The sequence below is a fragment of the Leuresthes tenuis genome, unplaced genomic scaffold (assembly GCF_036924035.1).
Source record: "Leuresthes tenuis unplaced genomic scaffold, fLeuTen1.0.hap1 SCAF_14, whole genome shotgun sequence".
In the NCBI taxonomy this organism is placed as follows: Eukaryota; Metazoa; Chordata; class Actinopteri; order Atheriniformes; family Atherinopsidae; genus Leuresthes; species Leuresthes tenuis.
In genome coordinates, this window is record NW_027325368.1 from 30137459 (window position 1) to 30157206 (window position 19748).

Consider the following 19748-nt stretch of genomic DNA (forward strand, 5'->3'; position numbering starts at 1 on the left):
ACAGAACCAACATTGATCACAGAGCTGTATCTCAGTGAAACCCAGCCTCATTCATCAATTATATTCATATTAATATAAACAGAACCAATATTGATCACAAAGCTGAACCTCAGTGAAACCCAGCCTCATTCATCAATTATATTCATATTAATATAAACAGAACCAATATTGACAACAAAGCTGAATCTCAGTGAAATCCAGCCTCATTCCTCAATTATATTCATATTAATATAAACAGAACCAACATTGATCACAAAGCTGAACCTCAGTGAAACCCAGCCTCATTCATCAATTATATTCATATTAATATAAACAGAACCAACATTGATCAATGAGTTTAACCTCAGTGAAACCCAGCCTCATTCCTCAATTATATTCATATTAATATAAACAGAACCAACATTGACCACAAAGCTGAATCTCAGTGAAACCCAGCCTCATTCATCAATTATATTCATATTAATATAAACAGAACCAACATTGATCACAAAGCTGAATCTCAGTGAAACCCAGCCTCATTCATCAATTATATTCATATTAATATAAACAGAACCAACATTGATCACAAAGCTGAACCTACGTGAAACCCAGCCTCATTCATCAATTATATTCATATTAATATACACAGAACCAACATTGATCACAAAGCTGAACCTCAGTGAAACCCAGCCTAATTCATCAATTATATTCATATTAATATAAACAGAACCAATATTGATCAATGAGTTTAACCTCAGTGAAACCCAGCCTCATTCATCAATTATATTCATATTAATATAAACAGAACCAAAATTGACCACAAAGCTGAATCTCAGTGAAATCCAGCCTCATTCATCAATTTTATTCATATTAATATAAACAGAACCAACATTGATCACAAAGCTGAACCTCAGTGAAACCCAGCCTCATTCATCAATTTTATTCATATTAATATAAACAGAACCAACATTGATCAATGAGTTTAACCTCAGTGAAACGCAGCCTCATTCCTCAATTATATTCATATTAATATAAACAGAACCAACATTGATCAATGAGTTTAAGTTCTTTGAAACACAGCCTCATTCATTAATTATATTCATATAAATATATACAGAACCAACATTGATCACAAAGCTGAACCTCAGTGAAACCCAGCCTCATTCATCAATTATATTCATATTAATATAAACAGAACCAACATTGATCACAAAGCTGAACCTCAGTGAAACCCTGCCTCATTCATCAATTATATTCATATTAATATAAACAGAACAAACATTGATCACAAAGCTGAACCTCAGTGAAACCCAGCCTCATTCATCAATTATATTCATATTAATATAAACAGAACAAACATTGATCACAAAGCTGAACCTCAGTGAAACCCAGCCTCATTCATCAATTATATTCATATTAATATAAACAGAACCAACATTGATCAATGAGTTTAACCTCAGTGAAACCCAGCCTCATTCCTCAATTATATTCATATTCATATAAACAGAACCAACATTGATCAAAAAGCTGAACCTCAGTGAAACCCAGCCTCATTCATCAGTTATATTCATATTAATATAAACAGAACCAACATTGATCAATGAATTTAACCTCAGTGAAACGCAGCCTCGTTCCTCAATTATATTCATATTAGTATAAACAGATCCAACATTGATCAATGAGTTTAGCCTCAGTGAAACCCAGCCTCCTTCCTCAATTATATTCATATTAATATAAACAGAACCAACATTGATCAATGAGTTTAACCTCAGTGAAACGCAGCCTCATTCCTCAATTATATTCATATTAATATAAACAGAACCAACATTGATCAATGAGTTTAAGTTCTTTGAAACACAGCCTCATTCATTAATTATATTCATATAAATATATAAAGAACCAACATTGATCACAAAGCTGAACCTCAGTGAAACCCACTCTCATTCATCAATTATATTCATATTAATATAAACAGAACCAACATTGATCACAAAGCTGAACCTCAGTGAAACCCAGCCTCATTCATCAATTATATTCATATTAATATAAACAGAACAAACATTGATCACAAAGCTGAACCTCAGTGAAACCCAGCCTCATTCATCAATTATATTCATATTAATATAAACAGAACAAACATTGATCACAAAGCTGAACCTCAGTGAAACCCAGCCTCATTCATCAATTATATTCATATTAATATAAACAGAACCAACATTGATCAATGAGTTTAACCTCAGTGAAACCCAGCCTCATTCCTCAATTATATTCATATTCATATAAACAGAACCAACATTGATCAAAAAGCTGAACCTCAGTGAAACCCAGCCTCATTCATCAGTTATATTCATATTAATATAAACAGAACCAACATTGATCAATGAGTTTAACCTCAGTGAAACGCAGCCTCGTTCCTCAATTATATTCATATTAGTATAAACAGATCCAACATTGATCAATGAGTTTAGCCTCAGTGAAACCCAGCCTCATTCCTCAATTATATTCATATTAATATAAACAGAACCAATATTGATCAATGAGTTTAACCTCAGTGAAACCCAGCCTCATTCATCAATTATATTCATATTAATTTAAAAAGAACCAAAATTGACCACAAAGCTGAATCTCAGTGAAATCCAGCCTCATTCATCAATTTTATTCATATTAATATAAACAGAACCAACATTGATCAATGAGTTTAACCTCAGTGAAACCCAGCCTCATTCATCAATTATATTCATATTATTATAAACAGAACCAACATTGATCAATGAGTTTAAGTTCTTTGATACACAGCCTCATTCATTAATTATATTAATATAAATATATACAGAACCAACATTGATCAAAAAGCTGAACCTCAGTGAAACCCAGCCTCATTCATCAATTATATTCATATTAATATAAACAGAACCAACATTGATCAATGAGTTTAACCTCAGTGAAACCCAGCCTCATTCATCAATTATATTCATATTATTATAAACAGAACCAACATTGATCAATGAGTTTAAGTTCTTTGAAACACAGCCTCATTCATTAATTATATTCATATAAATATATACAGAACCAACATTGATCACAAAGCTGAACCTCAGTGAAACCAAGCCTCAATCATCAATTATATTCATTTTAATATAGACAGAACCATCATTGATCAATGAGTTTAACCTCAGTGAAACGCAGCCTTATTCCTCAATTATATTCATATTAATATAAACAGAACCAACATTGATCACAAAGCTGAACCTCAGTGAAACCCAGCCTCATTGATCAATTATATACATATTAATATAAACAGAACAAGCATTGACCACAAAGCTGAACCTCAGTGAAACCCAGCCTCATTCATCAATTATATTCATATTAATATAAACAGAACCAACATTGATCAATGAGTTTAACCTCAGTGAAACCCAGCCTCATTCCTCAATTATATTCATATTCATATAAACAGAACCAACATTGATCACAAAGCTGAACCTCAGTGAAACCCAGCCTCATTCATCAGTTATATTCATATTAATATAAACAGAACCAACATTGATCAATGAGTTTAAACTCAGTGAAACGCAGCCTCATTCCTCAATTATATTCATAGTAATATAAACAGAACAAACATTGATCACAAAGCTGAACCTCAGTGAAACCCAGCCTCATTCATCAATTATATTCATATTAATATAAACAGAACCAACATTGATCACTGAGTTTAACCTCAGTGAAACGCAACCTCATTCCTCAATTATGTTCATATTAATATAAACAGAACAAACATTGATCACAAAGCTGAACCTCAGTGAAACCCAGCCTCATTCATCAATTATATTCATATTAATATAAACAGAACCAACATTGGTCAATGAGTTTAACCTCAGTGAAACGCAGCCTCATTCTTCAATTATGTTCATATTAATATAAAGAGAACCAACATTGATCACAAAGCTGAACATCAGTGAAACCCAGCCGCATTCCTCAATTATATTCATATTAATATAAACAGAACCAACATTGAACACAAAGCTGAACCTCAGTGAAACCCAGCCTCATTCATCAATTATATCCATATTAATATAAACAGAAACAACATTGGTCAATGAGTTTAACCTCAGTGAAACGCAGCCTCATTCCTCAATTATATTCATAGTAATATAAACAGAACAAACATTGATCAAAAAGCTGAACCTCAGTGAAACCCAGCCTCATTCATCAATTATATTCATATTAATATAAACAGAACCAACATTGGTCAATGAGTTTAACCTCAGTGAAACGCAGCCTCATTCCTCAATTATGTTCATATTAATATAAACAGAACCAACATTGGTCAATGAGTTTAACCTCAGTGAAACGCAGCCTCATTCCTCAATTATGTTCATATTAATATAAACAGAACCAACATTGATCACAGAGCTGTATCTCAGTGAAACCCAGCCTCATTCATCAATTATATTCATATTAATATAAACAGAACCAATATTGATCACAAAGCTGAACTTCAGTGAAACCCAGCCTCATTCATCAATTATATTCATATTAATATAAACAGAACCAATATTGATCACAAAGCTGAACCTCAGTGAAACCCAGCCTCATTCATCAATTATATTCATATTAATATAAACAGAACCAATATTGACAACAAAGCTGAATCTCAGTGAAATCCAGCCTCATTCATCAATTTTTTTCATATTAATATAAACAGAACCAACATTGATCACAAAGCTGAACCTGAGTGAAACCCAGCCTCATTCATCAATTTTATTCATATTAATATAAACAGAACCAACATTGATCAATGAGTTTAACCTCAGTGAAACGCAGCCTCATTCCTCAATTATATTCATATTAATATAAACAGAACCAACATTGATCAATGAGTTTAAGTTCTTTGAAACACAGCCTCATTCATTAATTATATTCATATAAATATATACAGAACCAACATTGATCACAAAGCTGAACCTCAGTGAAACCCAGCCTCATTCATCAATTATATTCATATTAATATAAACAGAACCAACATTGATCACAAAGCTGAACCTCAGTGAAACCCAGCCTCATTCATCAATTATATTCATATTAATATAAACAGAACAAACATTGATCACAAAGCTGAACCTCAGTGAAACCCAGCCTCATTCTTAAATTATATTCATATTAATATAAACAGAACCAACATTGATCAATGAGTTTAACCTCAGTGAAACCCAGCCTCATTCCTCAATTATATTCATATTCATATAAACAGAACCAACATTGATCAAAAAGCTGAACCTCAGTGAAACCCAGCCTCATTCATCAGTTATATTCATATTAATATAAACAGAACCAACATTGATCAATGAGTTTAACCTCAGTGAAACGCAGCCTCATTCCTCAATTATATTCATAGTAATATAAATAGAACAAACATTGATCACAAAGCTGAACCTTAGTGAAACCCAGCCTCATTCATCAATTATATTCATATTAATATAAACAGAACCAACATTGGTCAATGAGTTTAACCTCAGTGAAACGCAGCCTCATTCCTCAATTATGTTCATATTAATATAAAGAGAACCAACATTGATCACAAAGCTGAACATCAGTGAAACCCAGCCGCATTCCTCAATTATATTCATATTAATATAAACAGAACCAACATTGAACACAAAGCTGAACCTCAGTGAAACCCAGCCTCATTCATCAATTATATTCATATTAATATAAACAGAACCAACATTGACCACAAAGCTGAATCTCAGTGAAACCCAGCCTCATTCATCAATTATATTCATATTCATATAAACAGAACCAACATTGATCAATGAGTTTAACCTCAGTGAAACGCAGCCTCATTCCTCAATTATATTCATAGTAATATAAACAGAACAAACATTGATCACAAAGCTGAACCTCAGTGAAACCCAGCCTCATTCATCAATTATATTCATATTAATATAAACAGAACCAACATTGGTCAATGAGTTTAACCTCAGTGAAACGCAGCCTCATTCTTCAATTATGTTCATATTAATATAAAGAGAACCAACATTGATCACAAAGCTGAACATCAGTGAAACCCAGCCGCATTCCTCAATTATATTCATATTAATATAAACAGAACCAACATTGAACACAAAGCTGAACCTCAGTGAAACCCAGCCTCATTCATCAATTATATTCATATTAATATAAACAGAACCAACATTGACCACAAAGCTGAATCTCAGTGAAACCCAGCCTCATTCATCAATTATATTCATATTAATATAAACAGAACCAACATTGATCACAGAGCTGAATCTCAGTGAAACCCAGCCTCATTCATCAATTATATTCATATTAATATAAACAGAACCAACATTGATCACAAAGCTGAACCTCAGTGAAACCCATTCTCATTCATCAATTATATTCATATTAATAGAAACAGAACCAACATTGATCACAAAGCTAAACCTCAGTGAAACCCAGCCTCATTCATCAATTATATTCATATTAATATAAACAGAACCAATATTGATCAATGAGTTTAACCTCAGTGAAACCCAGCCTCATTCATCAATTATATTCATATTAATATAAAAAGAACCAACATTGACCACAAAGCTGAATCTCAGTGAAATCCAGCCTCATTCATCAATTTTATTCATATTAATATAAACAGAACCAACATTGATCACAAAGCTGAACCTCAGTGAAACCCAGCCTCATTCATCAATTTTATTCATATTAATATAAACAGAACCAACATTGATCAATGAGTTTAACCTCAGTGAAACGCAGCCTCATTCCTCAATTATATTCATATTAATATAAACAGAACCAACATTGATCAATGAGTTTAAGTTCTTTGAAACACAGCCTCATTCATTAATTATATTCATATAAATATATACAGAACCAACATTGATCACAAAGCTGAACCTCAGTGAAACCCAGCCTCATTCATCAATTATATTCATATTAATATAAACAGAACCAACATTGATCACAAAGCTGAACCTCAGTGAAACCCTGCCTCATTCATCAATTATATTCATATTAATATAAACAGAACAAACATTGATCACAAAGCTGAACCTCAGTGAAACCCAGCCTCATTCATCAATTATATTCATATTAATATAAACAGAACAAACATTGATCACAAAGCTGAACCTCAGTGAAACCCAGCCTCATTCATCAATTATATTCATATTAATATAAACAGAACCAACATTGATCAATGAGTTTAACCTCAGTGAAACCCAGCCTCATTCCTCAATTATATTCATATTCATATAAACAGAACCAACATTGATCAAAAAGCTGAACCTCAGTGAAACCCAGCCTCATTCATCAGTTATATTCATATTAATATAAACAGAACCAACATTGATCAATGAATTTAACCTCAGTGAAACGCAGCCTCGTTCCTCAATTATATTCATATTAGTATAAACAGATCCAACATTGATCAATGAGTTTAGCCTCAGTGAAACCCAGCCTCCTTCCTCAATTATATTCATATTAATATAAACAGAACCAACATTGATCAATGAGTTTAACCTCAGTGAAACGCAGCCTCATTCCTCAATTATATTCATATTAATATAAACAGAACCAACATTGATCAATGAGTTTAAGTTCTTTGAAACACAGCCTCATTCATTAATTATATTCATATAAATATATAAAGAACCAACATTGATCACAAAGCTGAACCTCAGTGAAACCCACTCTCATTCATCAATTATATTCATATTAATATAAACAGAACCAACATTGATCACAAAGCTGAACCTCAGTGAAACCCAGCCTCATTCATCAATTATATTCATATTAATATAAACAGAACAAACATTGATCACAAAGCTGAACCTCAGTGAAACCCAGCCTCATTCATCAATTATATTCATATTAATATAAACAGAACAAACATTGATCACAAAGCTGAACCTCAGTGAAACCCAGCCTCATTCATCAATTATATTCATATTAATATAAACAGAACCAACATTGATCAATGAGTTTAACCTCAGTGAAACCCAGCCTCATTCCTCAATTATATTCATATTCATATAAACAGAACCAACATTGATCAAAAAGCTGAACCTCAGTGAAACCCAGCCTCATTCATCAGTTATATTCATATTAATATAAACAGAACCAACATTGATCAATGAGTTTAACCTCAGTGAAACGCAGCCTCGTTCCTCAATTATATTCATATTAGTATAAACAGATCCAACATTGATCAATGAGTTTAGCCTCAGTGAAACCCAGCCTCATTCCTCAATTATATTCATATTAATATAAACAGAACCAATATTGATCAATGAGTTTAACCTCAGTGAAACCCAGCCTCATTCATCAATTATATTCATATTAATTTAAAAAGAACCAAAATTGACCACAAAGCTGAATCTCAGTGAAATCCAGCCTCATTCATCAATTTTATTCATATTAATATAAACAGAACCAACATTGATCAATGAGTTTAACCTCAGTGAAACCCAGCCTCATTCATCAATTATATTCATATAAATATATACAGAACCAACATTGATCACAAAGCTGAACCTCAGTGAAACCAAGCCTCAATCATCAATTATATTCATTTTAATATAGACAGAACCATCATTGATCAATGAGTTTAACCTCAGTGAAACGCAGCCTTATTCCTCAATTATATTCATATTAATATAAACAGAACCAACATTGATCACAAAGCTGAACCTCAGTGAAACCCAGCCTCATTGATCAATTATATACATATTAATATAAACAGAACAAGCATTGACCACAAAGCTGAACCTCAGTGAAACCCAGCCTCATTCATCAATTATATTCATATTAATATAAACAGAACCAACATTGATCAATGAGTTTAACCTCAGTGAAACCCAGCCTCATTCCTCAATTATATTCATATTCATATAAACAGAACCAACATTGATCACAAAGCTGAACCTCAGTGAAACCCAGCCTCATTCATCAGTTATATTCATATTAATATAAACAGAACCAACATTGATCAATGAGTTTAAACTCAGTGAAACGCAGCCTCATTCCTCAATTATATTCATAGTAATATAAACAGAACAAACATTGATCACAAAGCTGAACCTCAGTGAAACCCAGCCTCATTCATCAATTATATTCATATTAATATAAACAGAACCAACATTGATCACTGAGTTTAACCTCAGTGAAACGCAACCTCATTCCTCAATTATGTTCATATTAATATAAACAGAACAAACATTGATCACAAAGCTGAACCTCAGTGAAACCCAGCCTCATTCATCAATTATATTCATATTAATATAAACAGAACCAACATTGGTCAATGAGTTTAACCTCAGTGAAACGCAGCCTCATTCTTCAATTATGTTCATATTAATATAAAGAGAACCAACATTGATCACAAAGCTGAACATCAGTGAAACCCAGCCGCATTCCTCAATTATATTCATATTAATATAAACAGAACCAACATTGAACACAAAGCTGAACCTCAGTGAAACCCAGCCTCATTCATCAATTATATCCATATTAATATAAACAGAAACAACATTGGTCAATGAGTTTAACCTCAGTGAAACGCAGCCTCATTCCTCAATTATATTCATAGTAATATAAACAGAACAAACATTGATCAAAAAGCTGAACCTCAGTGAAACCCAGCCTCATTCATCAATTATATTCATATTAATATAAACAGAACCAACATTGGTCAATGAGTTTAACCTCAGTGAAACGCAGCCTCATTCCTCAATTATGTTCATATTAATATAAACAGAACCAACATTGGTCAATGAGTTTAACCTCAGTGAAACGCAGCCTCATTCCTCAATTATGTTCATATTAATATAAACAGAACCAACATTGATCACAGAGCTGTATCTCAGTGAAACCCAGCCTCATTCATCAATTATATTCATATTAATATAAACAGAACCAATATTGATCACAAAGCTGAACTTCAGTGAAACCCAGCCTCATTCATCAATTATATTCATATTAATATAAACAGAACCAATATTGATCACAAAGCTGAACCTCAGTGAAACCCAGCCTCATTCATCAATTATATTCATATTAATATAAACAGAACCAATATTGACAACAAAGCTGAATCTCAGTGAAATCCAGCCTCATTCATCAATTTTTTTCATATTAATATAAACAGAACCAACATTGATCACAAAGCTGAACCTGAGTGAAACCCAGCCTCATTCATCAATTTTATTCATATTAATATAAACAGAACCAACATTGATCAATGAGTTTAACCTCAGTGAAACGCAGCCTCATTCCTCAATTATATTCATATTAATATAAACAGAACCAACATTGATCAATGAGTTTAAGTTCTTTGAAACACAGCCTCATTCATTAATTATATTCATATAAATATATACAGAACCAACATTGATCACAAAGCTGAACCTCAGTGAAACCCAGCCTCATTCATCAATTATATTCATATTAATATAAACAGAACCAACATTGATCACAAAGCTGAACCTCAGTGAAACCCAGCCTCATTCATCAATTATATTCATATTAATATAAACAGAACAAACATTGATCACAAAGCTGAACCTCAGTGAAACCCAGCCTCATTCTTAAATTATATTCATATTAATATAAACAGAACCAACATTGATCAATGAGTTTAACCTCAGTGAAACCCAGCCTCATTCCTCAATTATATTCATATTCATATAAACAGAACCAACATTGATCAAAAAGCTGAACCTCAGTGAAACCCAGCCTCATTCATCAGTTATATTCATATTAATATAAACAGAACCAACATTGATCAATGAGTTTAACCTCAGTGAAACGCAGCCTCATTCCTCAATTATATTCATAGTAATATAAATAGAACAAACATTGATCACAAAGCTGAACCTTAGTGAAACCCAGCCTCATTCATCAATTATATTCATATTAATATAAACAGAACCAACATTGGTCAATGAGTTTAACCTCAGTGAAACGCAGCCTCATTCCTCAATTATGTTCATATTAATATAAAGAGAACCAACATTGATCACAAAGCTGAACATCAGTGAAACCCAGCCGCATTCCTCAATTATATTCATATTAATATAAACAGAACCAACATTGAACACAAAGCTGAACCTCAGTGAAACCCAGCCTCATTCATCAATTATATTCATATTAATATAAACAGAACCAACATTGACCACAAAGCTGAATCTCAGTGAAACCCAGCCTCATTCATCAATTATATTCATATTCATATAAACAGAACCAACATTGATCAATGAGTTTAACCTCAGTGAAACGCAGCCTCATTCCTCAATTATATTCATAGTAATATAAACAGAACAAACATTGATCACAAAGCTGAACCTCAGTGAAACCCAGCCTCATCCATCAATTATATTCATATTAATATAAACAGAACCAACATTGGTCAATGAGTTTAACCTCAGTGAAACGCAGCCTCATTCTTCAATTATGTTCATATTAATATAAAGAGAACCAACATTGATCACAAAGCTGAACATCAGTGAAACCCAGCCGCATTCCTCAATTATATTCATATTAATATAAACAGAACCAACATTGAACACAAAGCTGAACCTCAGTGAAACCCAGCCTCATTCATCAATTATATTCATATTAATATAAACAGAACCAACATTGACCACAAAGCTGAATCTCAGTGAAACCCAGCCTCATTCATCAATTATATTCATATTAATATAAACAGAACCAACATTGATCACAGAGCTGAATCTCAGTGAAACCCAGCCTCATTCATCAATTATATTCATATTAATATAAACAGAACCAACATTGATCACAAAGCTGAACCTCAGTGAAACCCATTCTCATTCATCAATTATATTCATATTAATAGAAACAGAACCAACAATGATCACAAAGCTAAACCTCAGTGAAACCCAGCCTCATTCATCAATTATATTCATATTAATATAAACAGAACCAATATTGATCAATGAGTTTAACCTCAGTGAAACCCAGCCTCATTCATCAATTATATTCATATTAATATAAAAAGAACCAACATTGACCACAAAGCTGAATCTCAGTGAAATCCAGCCTCATTCATCAATTTTATTCATATTAATATAAACAGAACCAACATTGATCACAAAGCTGAACCTCAGTGAAACCCAGCCTCATTCATCAATTTTATTCATATTAATATAAACAGAACCAACATTGATCAATGAGTTTAACCTCAGTGAAACGCAGCCTCATTCCTCAATTATATTCATATTAATATAAACAGAACAAACATTGATCAATGAGTTTAAGTTCTTTGAAACACAGCCTCATTCATTAATTATATTCATATAAATATATACAGAACCAACATTGATCACAAAGCTGAACCTCAGTGAAACCCAGCCTCATTCATCAATTATATTCATATTAATATAAACAGAACCAACATTGATCACAAAGCTGAACCTCAGTGAAACTCAGCGTCATTCATCAATTATATACATATTAATATAAACAGAACAAGCATTGACCACAAAGCTGAACCTCAGTGAGACCCAGCCTCATTCATCAATTATATTCATATTAATATAAACAGAACAAACATTGATCACAAAGCTGAACCTCAGTGAAACCCAGCCTCATTCATCAATTATATTCATATTAATATAAACAGAACCAACATTGATCAATGAGTTTAACCTCAGTGAAACCCAGCCTCATTCCTCAATTATATTCATATTCATATAAACAGAACCAACATTGATCACAAAGCTGAACCTCAGTGAAACCCAGCCTCATTCATCAGTTATATTCATATTAATATAAACAGAACCAACATTGATCAATGAGTTTAACCTCAGTGAAACGCAGCCTCATTCCTCAATTATATTCATATTAATATAAACAGAACCAACATTGGTCAATGAGTTTAACCTCAGTGAAACTCAGCCTCATTCCTCAATTATGTTCATATTAATATAAACAGAACCAACATTGATCACAGAGCTGTATCTCAGTGAAACCCAGCCTCATTCATCAATTATATTCATATTAATATAAACAGAACCAATATTGATCACAAAGCTGAACCTCAGTGAAACCCAGCCTCATTCATCAATTATATTCATATTAATATAAACAGAACCAATATTGACAACAAAGCTGAATCTCAGTGAAATCCAGCCTCATTCATCAATTTTATTCATATTAATATAAACAGAACCAACATTGATCACAAAGCTGAACCTGAGTGAAACCCAGCCTCATTCATCAATTTTATTCATATTAATATAAACAGAACCAACATTGATCAATGAGTTTAACCTCAGTGAAACGCAGCCTCATTCCTCAATTATATTCATATTAATATAAACAGAACCAACATTGATCAATGAGTTTAAGTTCTTTGAAACACAGCCTCATTCATTAATTATATTCATATAAATATATACAGAACCAACATTGATCACAAAGCTGAACCTCAGTGAAACCCAGCCTCATTCATCAATTATATTCATATTAATATAAACAGAACCAACATTGATCACAAAGCTGAACCTCAGTGAAACCCAGCCTCATTCATCAATTATATTCATATTAATATAAACAGAACAAACATTGATCACAAAGCTGAACCTCAGTGAAACCCAGCCTCATTCTTCAATTATATTCATATTAATATAAACAGAACCAACATTGATCAATGAGTTTAACCTCAGTGAAACCCAGCCTCATTCCTCAATTATATTCATATTCATATAAACAGAACCAACATTGATCAAAAAGCTGAACCTCAGTGTAACCCAGCCTCATTCATCAGTTATATTCATATTAATATAAACAGAACCAACATTGATCAATGAGTTTAACCTCAGTGAAACGCAGCCTCATTCCTCAATTATATTCATAGTAATATAAATAGAACAAACATTGATCACAAAGCTGAACCTTAGTGAAACCCAGCCTCATTCATCAATTATATTCATATTAATATAAACAGAACCAACATTGGTCAATGAGTTTAACCTCAGTGAAACGCAGCCTCATTCCTCAATTATGTTCATATTAATATAAAGAGAACCAACATTGATCACAAAGCTGAACATCAGTGAAACCCAGCCGCATTCCTCAATTATATTCATATTAATATAAACAGAACCAACATTGAACACAAAGCTGAACCTCAGTGAAACCCAGCCTCATTCATCAATTATATTCATATTAATATAAACAGAACCAACATTGACCACAAAGCTGAATCTCAGTGAAACCCAGCCTCATTCATCAATTATATTCATATTCATATAAACAGAACCAACATTGATCAATGAGTTTAACCTCAGTGAAACGCAGCCTCATTCCTCAATTATATTCATAGTAATATAAACAGAACAAACATTGATCACAAAGCTGAACCTCAGTGAAACCCAGCCTCATTCATCAATTATATTCATATTAATATAAACAGAACCAACATTGGTCAATGAGTTTAACCTCAGTGAAACGCAGCCTCATTCCTCAATTATGTTCATATTAATATAAAGAGAACCAACATTGATCACAAAGCTGAACATCAGTGAAACCCAGCCGCATTCCTCAATTATATTCATATTAATATAAACAGAACCAACATTGAACACAAAGCTGAACCTCAGTGAAACCCAGCCTCATTCATCAATTATATTCATATTAATATAAACAGAACCAACATTGACCACAAAGCTGAATCTCAGTGAAACCCAGCCTCATTCATCAATTATATTCATATTAATATAAACAGAACCAACATTGACCACAAAGCTGAATCTCAGTGAAACCCAGCCTCATTCATCAATTATATTCATATTAATATAAACAGAACCAACATTGATCACAAAGCTGAATCTCAGTGAAATCCAGCCTCATTCATCAATTTTATTCATATTAATATAAACAGAACCAACATTGATCAATGAGTTTAACCTCAGTGAAACGCAGCCTCATTCCTCAATTATATTCATATTAATATAAACAGAACCAACATTGATCAATGAGTTTAAGTTCTTTGAAACACAGCCTCATTCATTAATTATATTCATATAAATATATACAGAACCAACATTGATCACAAAGCTGAACCTCAGTGAAACCCAGCCTCATTCATCAATTATATTCATATTAATATAAACAGAACCAACATTGATCACAAAGCTAAACCTCAGTGAAACTCAGCCTCATTCATCAATTATATACATATTAATACAAACAGAACAAGCATTGACCACAAAGCTGAACCTCAGTGAGACCCAGCCTCATTCATCAATTATATTCATATTAATATAAACAGAACAAACATTGATCACAAAGCTGAACCTCAGTGAAACCCAGCCTCATTCATCAATTATATTCATATAAATATAAACAGAACCAACATTGATCAATGAGTTTAACCTCAGTGAAACCCAGCCTCATTCCTCAATTATATTCATATTCATATAAACAGAACCAACATTGATCACAAAGCTGAACCTCAGTGAAACCCAGCCTCATTCATCAGTTATATTCATATTAATATAAACAGAACCAACATTGATCAATGAGTTTAACCTCAGTGAAACGCAGCCTCATTCCTCAATTATATTCATAGTAATATAAACAGAACAAACATTGATCACAAAGCTGAACCTCAGTGAAACCCAGCCTCATTCATCAATTATATTCATATTAATATAAACAGAACCAACATTGATCAATGAGTTTAACCTCAGTGAAACGCAGCCTCATTCCTCAATTATGTTCATATTAATATAAACAGAACAAACATTGATCACAAAGCTGAACCTCAGTGAAACCCAGCCTCATTCATCAATTATATTCATATTAATATAAACAGAACCAACATTGGTCAATGAGTTTAACCTCAGTGAAACGCAGCCTCATTCCTCAATTATGTTCATATTAATATAAAGAGAACCAACATTGATCACAAAGCTGAACATCAGTGAAACCCAGCCGCATTCCTCAATTATATTCATATTAATATAAACAGAACCAACATTGAACACAAAGCTGAACCTCAGTGAAACCCAGCCTCATTCATCAATTATATTCATATTAATATAAACAGAACCAACATTGACCACAAAGCTGAATCTCAGTGAAACCCAGCCTCATTCATCAATTATATTCATATTAATATAAACAGAACCAACATTGACCACAAAGCTGAATCTCAGTGAAACCCAGCCTCATTCATCAATTATATTCATATTAATATAAACAGAACCAACATTGATCACAAAGCTGAATCTCAGTGAAATCCAGCCTCATTCATCAATTTTATTCATATTAATATAAACAGAACCAACATTGATCAATGAGTTTAACCTCAGTGAAACGCAGCCTCATTCCTCAATTATATTCATATTAATATAAACAGAACCAACATTGATCAATGAGTTTAAGTTCTTTGAAACACAGCCTCATTCATTAATTATATTCATATAAATATATACAGAACCAACATTGATCACAAAGCTGAACCTCAGTGAAACCCAGCCTCATTCATCAATTATATTCATATTAATATAAACAGAACCAACATTGATCACAAAGCTAAACCTCAGTGAAACTCAGCCTCATTCATCAATTATATACATATTAATACAAACAGAACAAGCATTGACCACAAAGCTGAACCTCAGTGAGACCCAGCCTCATTCATCAATTATATTCATATTAATATAAACAGAACAAACATTGATCACAAAGCTGAACCTCAGTGAAACCCAGCCTCATTCATCAATTATATTCATATAAATATAAACAGAACCAACATTGATCAATGAGTTTAACCTTCTGTGAAACCCAGCCTCATTCCTCAATTATATTCATATTCATATAAACAGAACCAACATTGATCACAAAGCTGAACCTCAGTGAAACCCAGCCTCATTCATCAGTTATATTCATATTAATATAAACAGAACCAACATTGATCAATGAGTTTAACCTCAGTGAAACGCAGCCTCATTCCTCAATTATATTCATAGTAATATAAACAGAACAAACATTGATCACAAAGCTGAACCTCAGTGAAACCCAGCCTCATTCATCAATTATATTCATATTAATATAAACAGAACCAACATTGATCAATGAGTTTAACCTCAGTGAAACGCAGCCTCATTCCTCAATTATGTTCATATTAATATAAAGAGAACCAACATTGATCACAAAGCTGAACATCAGTGAAACCCAGCCACATTCCTCAATTATATTCAAATTAATATAAACAGAACCAACATTGAACACAAAGCTGAACCTCAGTGAAACCCAGCCTCATTCATCAATTATATTCATATTAATATAAACAGAACCAACATTGATCAATGAGTTTAACCTCAGTGAAACGCAGCCTCATTGCTCAATTATATTCATATTAATATAAACAGAACCAACATTGATCAATGAGTTTAAGTTCTTTGAAACACAGCCTCATTCATTAATTATATTCATATAAATATATACAGAACCAACATTGATCACAAAGCTGAACCTCAGTGAAACCCAGCCTCATTCATCAATTATATTCATATTAATATAAACAGAACCAACATTGATTAATGAGTTTAACCTCAGTGAAACGCAGCCTCATTCCTCAATTATATTCATATAAATATAAACAGAACCAACATTGATCACAAAGCTGAACCTCAGTGAAACCCAGCCTCATTCATCAATTATATACATATTAATAGAAACAGAACAAGCATTGATCAAAAAGCTGAACCTCAGTGAAACCCAGCCTCATTCATCAATTATATTCATATTAATATAAACAGAACCGACATTGATCACAAAGCTGAACCTCAATGAAACCCAGCCTCATTCATCAATTATATTCATATTATTATAAACAGAACCAACAGTGATCAATGAGTTTAAGTTCTTTGAAACACAGCCTCATTCATTAATTATATTCATATAAATATATACAGAACCAACATTGATCACAAAGCTGAACCTCAGTGAAACCAAGCCTCAATCATCAATTATATTCATATTAATATAAACAGAACCAACATTGATCACAAAGCTGAACCTCAGTGAAACTCAGCCTCATTCATCAATTATATACATATTAATATAAACGGAACAAGCGTTGACCACAAAGCTGAACCTCAGTGAAACCCAGCCTCATTCATCAATTATATTCATATCAATATAAACAGAACAAACATTGATCACAAAGCTGAACCTCAGTGAAACCCAGCCTCATTCATCAATTATATTCATATTAATATAAACAGAACCAACATTGATCAATGAGTTTAACCTCAGTGAAAACCAGCCTCATTCCTCAATTATATTCATATTCATATAAACAGAACCAACATTGATCACAAAGCTGAACCTCAGTGAAACCCAGCCTCATTCATCAGTTATATTCATATTAATATAAACAGAACCAACATTGATCAATGAGTTTAACCTCAGTGAAACGCAGCCTCATTCCTCAATTATATTCATAGTAATATAAACAGAACAAACATTGATCACAAAGCTGAACCTCAGTGAAACCCAGCCTCATTCATCAATTATATTCATATTAATATAAACAGAACCAACATTGATCAATGAGTTTAACCTCAGTGAAACGCAGCCTCATTCCTCAATTATGTTCATATTAATATAAAGAGAACCAACATTGATCACAAAGCTGAACATCAGTGAAACCAAGCCACATTCCACAATTATATTCATATTAATATAAACAGAACCAACATTGACCACAAAGCTGAATCTCAGTGAAACCCAGCCTCATTCATCAATTATATTCATATTAATATAAACAGAACAAACATTGATCACAAAGCTGAACCTCAGTGAAACCCAGCCTCATTCATCAATTATATTCATATTAATATAAACAGAACCAACATTGATCACAAAGCTGAACCTCAGTGAAACCAAGCCTAATTCATCAATTATATTCATATTAATATAAAAAGAACCAATATTGATCAATGAGTTTAACCTCAGTGAAACCCAGCCTCATTCATCAATTATATTCATATTAATATAAAAAGAACCAACATTGACCACAAAGCTGAATCTCAGTGAAATCCAGCTTCATTCATCAATTTTATTCATATTAATATAAACAGAACCAACATTGATCACAAAGCTGAACCTCAGTGAAACCCAGCCTCATTCATCAATTTTATTCATATTAATATAAACAGAACCAACATTGATCAATGAGTTTAACCTCAGTGAAACGCAGCCTCATTCCTCAATTATATTCATATTAATATAAACAGAACCAACATTGATCAATGAGTTTAAGTTCTTTGAAATACAGCCTCATTCATTAATTATATTTCTATAAATATATACAGAACCAACATTGATCACAAAGCTGAACCTCAGTGAAACCCAGCCTCATTCATCAATTATATTCATATTAATATAAACAGAACCAACATTGATCAATGAGTTTAACCTCAGTGAAACGCAGCCTCATTCCTCAATTATGTTCATATTAATATAAAGAGAACCAACATTGATCACAAAGCTGAATCTCAGTGAAACCCAGCCTCATTCATCAATTATATTCATTTTAATATAAACAGAACCAACATTGATCACATAGCTGAATCTCAGTGAAACCCAGCCTCATTCATCAATTATATTCATATTAATATAAACAGAACCAACATTGATCACAAAGCTGAACCTCAGTGAAACCCAGCCTCATTCATCAATTATATTCATATTAATATAAACAGAACCAACAT